Source organism: Euprymna scolopes, chromosome 18 (assembly GCF_053919585.1).
Source record: "Euprymna scolopes isolate OS-2025 chromosome 18, ASM5391958v1, whole genome shotgun sequence".
NCBI classification, from domain to species: domain Eukaryota; kingdom Metazoa; phylum Mollusca; class Cephalopoda; order Sepiida; family Sepiolidae; genus Euprymna; species Euprymna scolopes.
Window position 1 is genome coordinate 20475610 of NC_136499.1, and position 11078 is coordinate 20486687.

The following is an 11078-nucleotide window of genomic DNA, read 5'->3' on the forward strand; positions in this document are numbered from 1 at the left end:
GATAGAAACGCGTGTATTCATAACAATGTTAGAAGAGATACCGAAAAATTTGATCCAAACCGATCATTTTTTCCTTAAACAGTAAGGATATTTTTGGCGAAAGGGGAAGGGGATGAGAGACAGGCAGATATTTTGGTATGAAGTTTTATTATTTAATTTCTGACATTTTTTTTTTTTACAAGGTGGTCACCACTTATCAAGGCCCGGAAGCCACTCAGGGATAAGGGTTATTGTAAGTACAGTACGTTAGTGTGGAGATTTAATAAAGTGTCTACTTAAGGGGGCGGTTCATCAGGAATTTGTTTACGTTAGACTTGAAGACACCCAGGTTGTAGTCCGGTGGGAAGCAGGCAGACGGAACAGAGTTCCACAGGCGTGCAGTTCTAAGAAAGAAGTTTTGTTCATGGAATCTACGTTTTGATTTACGCACAGATAAAGAGTGGGGAAAATTACTGACAGTGGTTTCAGCTAGACGAGTGTGTTTCGTGAATGATTTGCGAGGGGGAACCAGAGATTGGAGCTCAGACGAGCACTTGCCATGGAAATAACTATAAAACAAAGATAGGCTCGCAACGTCTCTTCTGTGGGAGAGAGGTTGCAGGGTAGAGAAAAGGGCATCCCCCACTAAGCCACGAAGTATATTTTGTACTCTACCAAGGCAGGATAGGCTGTTTTTAGCAGCTCCTGCCCAGATATGGCAGCAGTAATCCATTCTTGGACGTACTTGGCTTTTATATAGATAGAGAATTGCATCAGTAGGAATAATGGAACAAATTTTATTATTGGCAGACAATTTATTGATATTTTTTAGCTATCTTATGGAAAATATTTTTTATTAAAAACTTTTTAATATTTATTGAAAAATATTATATATATATATATATATATATATATATATATATATATATATATATATATATGATGGCAGTAACTCGTTCTCGATTATTGTAATTACTTAATATATCTCTAGTTCAAATGACGCAAACATGAGCTCAACTAGTAGCACGTGCCAGGCGGCCACCTCTATGAACCTTCTATAGTCCAGCATATCCACTGATGACCGGGTCCAAGCTGTGGTGCCCTGAACACCTAACAGGCAAAACCCTGGAAGTTCCAGAGCCTTTATTGTCGTTCACGCCCATATCTGCATCAGTCCTCATTGAATGCCCGTTTGCCGTTTCAGACTACAGCCAGCCTTTTTGTTATCGAGATACACACTGATTTCAAAGTGTGTATTCCATTGCATATCAAGTAATGCCTCTGTTTGAAGCTTTTTGTAGTGAGGAAAGACTTTGCACTGAGACAATCCCACTCTCTATACAACTGCCACATTGAACCAAAAAGAAGAGCAAGTCATCATCATTGGAAGCAGCAGTCGCCGCAAGTTTTATATCAGGGTTTTCCTTCACCATGGCTTACGGGAGCCCTCTCACCCACCATACCATTTGATCCATGTCTGGGACTTGGGGTGCTGGGAACCAGAGCATACTCCACACGCCGGTGGGTCATGTATGCCGCAGTTGACAAGGCCTAAGCTCCTCTGGAGGTTTCTGTCAGGGTTACCTCAACCTTAGCCTTTGGTTAAAATAACGTTGGCCCACAATATATATATTCAACATATTGACACTATTTTGCATTGGAGTAAATGTGGTATTGTGGTGAGTGAAACTATTCTAGCTAAGAGTAAGATAGAGGATAACCAAAGATCATATTTTTCCCACACTTTTGATGACCTTGTTCCATGTTATATTTTTTAGCAAATAAATAATTCAAAGTATGGTACTTTTTCTGATACTACACTTTATCTTTAACTATTCCTGATCAGTGAAAAAGAATTAGTTCTAGACTGAGACATTTAAAATTTTTTTTTATCCCAATTTACAATGCCCCTTTCTTGGTGAGCTGAATTCTGTATATTATAAACCAACCTTTTGTCTAAATCTTCCTCATTGGGAAGAAAAGTAAATAGAACAAGACATAGTTAATAACGCACGTAACTAAATCATTTCCTTCCAAAATGGGTCCTGGATATGACCTTAAACTATATCCAGTGATGAGGCTCTAGTTTGTGGGCTTTGGGGAGTGTGGGGCCACCCTTTAATTACCATTGCTTCCAGGTCCACTCTGACCCGGAGTGGTAGTACCTGTTAGGGTTCCAACAATGGGTTTAATAGAAACCGACTTGAAAACAACAAATATATTCTATTAAAAAATTTTTCTTCAAAATCTTTGGATTCGGCATTAAATAACCCGAAAAGGGTTGATATACCGTAAAACAAAAACAACCAACCAACCAACCTTCCAAAATGAGATTCTACTTTTTAGGCGATTATGTATGACTGGGCATCCTAAAAATCTTGACAGAAAAAAAAAACAAAATAATTATTTTAGAATTTGGACTGGGGGATTATTTTCCTAAAATTTCATGTTTCATTTGATTTCACGAATTTAATTTTTTTTACCATTAACCCAAAGTCTAATTGGAATGATCATAAAACCACACTCAGCCATTTTAAAGAGGTAATATTAACCCCAAATAAAAACGCCCAGAAAAACGTCTTAAGACAATAGAATAGCTAAAAAATTCGGGTTTGCTTTTACGTTAAATTTATATGCGTAACGTTAAATTCTAAAAGAATGTTGTCCTGTTTTCAGGGTGTCCATGCGTAATCAGCTGAAAAATTTAGAATCCCACTTTTGTTAAGGGATTTGTTGAATACTTTTACATACTACAACAATAATAATTGTTTATATAGTAAAATAATCCATTTAACTTTTATATTTACATGAAAAGATAAGTTTAAATATGAAACGAAAGAAAACAAAAACATTTTAGCAAAATATATTTTAAATTTCTTGCAAATCTGAAAAAAATACGCTCTTACATTTTTGTTGGCAGACCAATTTTCAGTCTTCATTCATTTGAGTCTTATCAGTGGAAAGAATATAAACTTAACTGATAAAACCATGGATTGTTTATTACTCGATTTGAGTTAATGGCCTTTTATGCCATATTAAGAACTTGCTTTATTACAAGTAAACACTTCTTAACAGACGGGAGAGTCCGAAAGTAAAGAAGCTCGGGCACGAAGAAGTCCACTAATTCATTGAAGTTGTTTTTTTCAAGTTTGTCAATGTTCGACCGAGCAAAAGCCAAACTTTTCTTTTTTCTTTTTTGGCACAAGTAAAATAAATTTACATCATTTTTATGTTATTATGATTTTAATATCACTGGCAGCTTAATAACATATATTCATCATTTTATGTTATTATGATTTTAATATCACTGGCAACTAAATAACAATATATATTCACCATTTTTATGTTATTATAATTTTAATATCACTGGAAACTTAATAACAATACACATTCATCATTTTTATGTTATTATGATTTTGATATCACTGGCAACTTAATAACAATATATATTCACCATTTTTATGTTATTATGATTTTAATATCACTGGCAACTTAATAACAATATATATGCATCATTTTGATGTTATTATGATTTTAATATCACTGGCAACTTAATAACAATATATATGCATCATTTTGATGTTATTATGATTTTAATATCACTGGAAACTTAATAACAATATATATTCATCATTTTTATGTTATTATGATTTTGATATCACTGGCAACTTAATAACAATATATATTCATTATTTTTATGTTAATATGATTTTAATATCACTGGAAAATTAATAACAATATAATTCATCATTTTATGTTATTATGATTTTAATATCACTGGCAGCTTAATAACAATATACATTCATCATTTTTATGTTATTATGATTTTAATATCACTGGCAACTTAATAACAATGTACATTCATCATTTTTATGTTAATATGATTTTAATATCACTGGAAACTTAATAACAATGTACATTCATCATTTTTATGTTAATATGATTTTAATATCACTGGAAACTTAATAACAATATAATTCAGCATTTATATGTTGTTATGATTTTAATATCACTGGCAGCTTAATAACAATATATATTCATCATTTTATGTTATTATGATTTTAATATCACTGGCAACTTAATAACAACATATATTAAGTTGCCAGTGACATTAAAATTATAATAACATAATATATATATATATATATATATATATATATATATATATATATATATATATATATATATATATATATATATATTACTTCTGAGGAAAAAACAAACAAAGCTTAAGAACTCTTTCCCTGACGAAGGATTTTAAATCCCAAATTAATTAGAAAAAAAAATTAAAGAAAATTATTTTTATTTTCACCTTAAAAGCGTGCTTTTAAAACAGTTTTCCTGTTTATTCTATATTTTCAATTTATATATATATATATATATATATATATATATATATATATATATATATATATATATATGTTATATTTAGGGGTTTCATTAAAAGAGAGTCTTCGAGAGAGAGAGAGAGAGAGAGAGAGAGAGAGAGAGGGAGAGAGAGAGAGAGAGAGAATTTTATTAAGAGGGATGTTGTTGTATCTTAGAGAGAGATGTTCCTGTTATAAAGAATGTTGCTTTTCTGTTATGAAGAGATTGTTCGTGTTATGAAGATTTATATATATATATATATATATATATATATATATATATATATATATATATATATATATATATATATATATATAAAATGTTCATACTTAGATGTGTAGATGGAAACTCTTTGAGTGAGGAGATAGTGTTCAGACAGTCTTAGTGTAGATATGAGATGTGTATGTCATGACATTTTATAACACAGATATATAGACATATAATAACAATTTTCACTTTACCTTTCGGTAGAATCACAACACAAAGACGACGTTTATACAAACACATGATGGGTTTATTTCTTCTCACGACCGGCCGTGGTTTTCATCATCAAGGATTCAAAGCTTCACATTCTAAGTTTCAAAGTGACCGTCTCGCTTCTAGACGTTCGAATTCCAAACTGCAGACTATCGTCTGTCGTTCTCAAACTCCCTGTGAGTTTCTCCCAGTTTCTCCTTTCTTAACTCTAAAGTTTTCTAACTATATCTAGAACTTCCCATTTTTCCATGACGTCATACACATGTTAAAACATGTGTCTTCTTTCACGTGTTCTGGACATGCGTGTCCAAAACTTTTCCTTTTTTTACAAAAGGAATTTTAACCTATATTCTCAGTAACCTTTATTTCCAATATGTTAAAACATGTTTATTAAATTATCTTGTAGCTGCATTCTTTCAATTGAATTTTCATAACAAAATTGACAGTGCACATTCTTTTCTTGAAACTATTTTATCTCTAAGTTAAACAATCGTTTGTTTTACATTCCATTTTCTAATTCTCACGCGTAATCTATTTCTAAACCTAAATTACGAGGTTCGAATTTCGTCTATGCTATTTCATTTTCATTTTAACTAAATCTCTCAATTTTTATACTTACATGAAAAGGGGACAGCCCTTATCATGTAACATATATAAATATATATATGTATATATATTATTTCATGTATATATATATTATTTCACGTATATATATAATTTCGTGTATCTACATAAAATTTTATATATTTGTTTTGAGTATTTGCTTCAACAGTGCACAATACGTGAGTAGAACTAGGTAGTAAGTTTTTAAATATATATAGAAACACAGAATCTTTACGATAACACATCTCTTACACAAAATCTTTAATAAAAACAAAACTGTCCAATAATTGGTGTGAAAACTTAGGAATAATAATTACAGTGCATTATAATAAAATATAAAATCGAAGCAATTAAGAACAAAAAAACAATACAAATTAGTAAGGAATGAAATCAATCTATTAACAGAAAACATAACACGAAGCACAAAAATATAATCATTAGGTAAAATAATAACTCAAACCTAATAGAATTAAAAACATAACACAAAGCACAAAAATATAATCATTAGGTAAAATTATAACTCAAACCTAATAGAATTAAAAACATAACACGAACCACAAAAATATAATCACTAGGTAAAATAATTAATCAAACTTAATAGAATTAAAAACATAACACGAACCACAAAAATATAATCATTAGGTAAAATAATTACTCAAACCTAATAGAATTAAAAACATAACACGAACCACAAAAATATAATCATTAGGTAAAATAATAACTCAAACCTAATAGAATTAAAAACATAACACGAACCACAAAAATATAATCATTAGGTAAAATAATAACTCAAACCTAATAGAATTAAAAACATAACACGAACCACAAAAATATAATCATTAGGTAAAATAATAACTCAAACCTAATAGAATTAAAAACATAACACGAACCACTAAAATATAATCATTAGGTAAAATCATAACTCAAACCTAATAGAATTAAAAACATAACACGAAGCACAAAAATATAATCATTAGGTAAAATAATAACTCAAACCTAATAGAATTAAAAACATATTACGAACCACAAAAATATAATCATTAGGTAAAATAATAACTCAAACCTAATAGAATCAAAAACATAACACGAACCACAAAAATATAATGATTAGGCAAAATAATAACTCAAACCTAATAGAATTAAAAACATAACACGAACCACAAAAATATAATCATTAGGTAAAATAATAACTCAAACCTAATAGAATTAAAAACATAACACGAACCACAAAAATATAATCATTAGGTAAAATAATAACTCAAACCTAATAGAATTAAAAACATAACACGAACCACAAAAATATAATCATTAGGTAAAATAATAACTCAAACCTAATAGAATTAAAAACATAACACGAACCACAAAAATATAATCATTAGGTAAAATAATAACTCAAACCTAATAGAATTAAAAACATAACACGAACCACAAAAATATAATCATTAGGTAAAATAATAACTCAAACCTAATAGAATTAAAAACATAACACAAAGCACAAAAATATAATCATTAGGTAAAATAATAACTCAAACCTAATAGAATTAAAAACATATCACGAACCACAAAATATAATCATTAGGCAAAATAATAACTCAAACCTAATAGAATATAAAACATATTACGAACCACAAAATATAATCATTAGGTAAAATAATAACTCAAACCTAATAGAATTAAAAACATAACACAAGCACAAAAATATAATCATTAGGTAAAATAATAACTCAAACCTAATAGAATTAAAAACATATTACGAACCACAAAATATAATCATTAGGTAAAATAATAACTCAAACCTAATAGAATTAAAAACATAACACGAACCACAAAAATATAATCATAAGGTAAAATTATAACTCAAACCTAATAGAATTAAAAACATAACACGAACCACAAAAATATAATCATTAGGTAAAATAATAACTCAAACCTAATAGAATTAAAAACATAACACGAAGCACAAAAATATAATCATTAGGTAAAATAATAACTCAAACCTAATAGAATTAAAAACATAACACGAACCACAAAAATATAATCATTAGGTAAATCATAACTCAAACCTAATAGAATTAAAAACATATCACGAACCACAAAAATATAATCATTAGGTAAAGTAATAACTACAAATCTAATAGAATTAAAAACATAGCACGAACCACAAAAATATAATCATTAGGTAAAATAATAACTCAAACCTAATAGAATTAAAAACATAACACGAACCACAAAAATATAATCATTAGGTAAAGTAATAACTACAAATCTAATAGAATTAAAAACATAGCACGAACCACAAAAATATAATCATTAGGTAAAATAATAACTCAAACCTAATAGAATTAAAAATATAACACGAACCACAAAAATATAATCATTAGGTAAAATAATTACTCAAACTTAATAGAATTAAAAACATAACACGAACCACAAAAATATAATCATTAGGTAAAATAATAACTCAAACCTAATAGAATTAAAAACATATCACGAACCACAAAATATAATCATTAGGCAAAATAATAACTCAAACCTAATAGAATTAAAAACATATTACGAACCACAAAATATAATCATTAGGTAAAATAATAACTCAAACCTAATAGAATTAACAACATAACACAAAGCACAAAAATATAATCATTAGGTAAAATAATAACTCAAACCTAATAGAATTAAAAACATATCACGAACCACAAAATATAATCATTAGGTAAAATAATAACTCAAACCTAATAGAATTAAAAACATATTACGAACCACAAAATATAATCATTAGGTAAAATAATAACTCAAACCTAATAGAATTAAAAACATAACACAAAGCACAAAAATATAATCATTAGGTAAAATAATAACTCAAACCTAATAGAATTAAAAACATAACACAAAGCACAAAAATATAATCATTAGGTAAAATAATAACTCAAACCTAATAGAATTAAAAACATATCACGAACCACAAAATATAATCATTAGGCAAAATAATAACTCAAACCTAATAGAATTAAAAACATATTACGAACCACAAAATATAATCATTAGGTAAAATAATAACTCAAACCTAATAGAATTAAAAACATAACACAAAGCACAAAAATATAATCATTAGGTAAAATAATAACTCAAACCTAATAGAATTAAAAACATATCACGAACCACAAAATATAATCATTAGGCAAAATAATAACTCAAACCTAATAGAATTAAAAACGCTAACAATGAACATAAAAAGTGCATGTGCAAAACTACAAAATAAATAGCATCGTTTACCAAGCTATAATATTTGTATAAGAAAAACCCAATAACGAGAGATATTAAGTAGGAATGACCTCTCTAGATTTTAAAAGCATAAAAGATATAAAAGAACATTAAAAAAAATTAAATTTGAGTTTTCAATTGAATAATGAAAAAAGAATGTTCCAGTTTATTGAATAAGCAAACTAAAATCTTTTTTTCAATGTTCATAATTTTTAATTTAACAACTTTGGTGCTTATTGATGCCCAGTTGAAATATGGCAGTTCAAAATAAAATAACAGGAAAACTTATATATATTACCACAGCAGAAATAGATTAAAAAAGCAAAGAAAAGAAAAAAACCCTAAAAAATACGCTGAATAAAAACAGCATTACTACTGGAAGCTCAAGTGGACGCTTGGCGAAAGTCGAATGGAAAATAGTACGGCAAGACATTACGTGTAAACATTTAAATGACCCGTGTTTGAATGAGAAATTAGCTTTTCTAAATTTTAAAGAACGCTAAAATTTATTAAATTGCAGAAGTGAAATATCAAACGTATGCATAAAAAATAAACTTTACCTTAGGATAAAAATTAAAAAAATAAAAATTAAAATATAAAAATAAAAATTAAATAAATAAATAAATAACAGTAATAGATAATACTAATGATGATTATAATTACAACAATAATAATAATTAATAAATAAACAAATAAATAAACAAGTATAAACTAAAATGTAAGCTAAAACATCCAGATTAAAACTAGGTCACTAGGTCAATATCTAACACAAAAAAGAAGAAGGACCAATCCTTTCCAAAAACAAAGACAGGGGTGAATTAGATGTGAGTGAACCTCTGCCTGGTAAAGGCGCAACTATTGGCTACGATAAATGGCTGTGTGAATAGCAACGAATCTGATTGGCTAAGTAGAAAAGTTAGCATCGCGGGAATATAAAAAAAACACGCAGTAACATCGTTTCCATGTAATAGTCTGACGTGACGAATCCTAACGAAAAGTAAACGGAAAAATTTTGCGTAGCTTAATCGTCATATAAATTTTAAAAACACACAAACACATACACACCCACACATATGTATATGCACACAAATTACTCATTGAAAATATGGCATATGCCTGTTTAAAGTTGAAACTATATAATTTTTATAATTTATTTGGAAAATATTATCACAATGTTTACGTAACAGACAAAACATACAACGAAGTTAAATATTCTGCATCACTTACATGAAAGTGACACAACGTTCAACGACCGAGATAAAAGATGCACCGCGGTACAACTCATGCTCTATACGATCCGATTTATGACAACAGGACCATTGTCAGCACCCAAAGTGCATCGCTGGATTGCTACGAATAACAAAGACGTGCCCAGGGTGATGAAAACAAATTTTCCGGCTACGGTTATGGTCTTCGGTGAGGTTTCACGTTAAGGCCACATCATGCTACCCCATATTTTCGAAATCAGCTTGAAAGTCAACACCAAATTGTACCTGTATATGCTGAAGAGTATGGTGATCCCCTGATGCAATTAGGTGGACGCTGGCAGACCCTGGATGTGGCAGCAGGACTCTGCGCCGGCCCACAAGTCCAAAAAGACCTACGCTTGGCTTCACAAGGAGTGCTAGGACTTTGTACCCTTCTTTCACTGGATCCCTCTTCCTCCCCCGTCCTAAACCCCATTTCGTTGGTCCAGAACATCACCAACATGACAGCCTGTGAAAAAGGCATGCTCCCAGTTCCGGACCCGTATCAAGGCGGTGATTGAGGCTGAAGGTGGTTACATTGAATAGATGTCAGCTCTACTACATAATCAAATTACCTGAATTAATTTTTTTCAATTAAAAGTTTTAAAACAAAGCTGTAGTGTTGTTTTTTTTAGGGCGACACTTTAATCGTTCCACCCTGTAAACGGTCGTTTCAAAAGAAAGGCGTCCTATTTTTTAAAATACAAACTAGAACGTTGAAGAAATAGAAAGACGGAAGTAATACCATTAGAACGAGATACCGTTTGTGTTCCAGAATTTATTTTCCTACATAGTCGCTACTATTCTTAATGCACTTTTGCCAGCCTTTTTTTTTTTTTTTTCCTGTGTCGTAAATGCCCGGAGCGCACTTTGACACTCATATGTTAGTCGCCACTATTAAATCGACGAATCCATCTCCTAACAGTGCTGACACTAACTGCACTGGCTTCAACAGATGCCTGTGAATGTTTAATTTTTTTCTGCATGATAGAATTCAATGTCCTCACACATATTCCCACTTTATAGATATACTATAAGGCAGCCAAGCGTTAAATACACATAAATATTATATTTTAATTAATACAGAGTTCTTATTTATTATAAACAGGTATTATATGTATTTAACGTAACGTTAAATTTCTT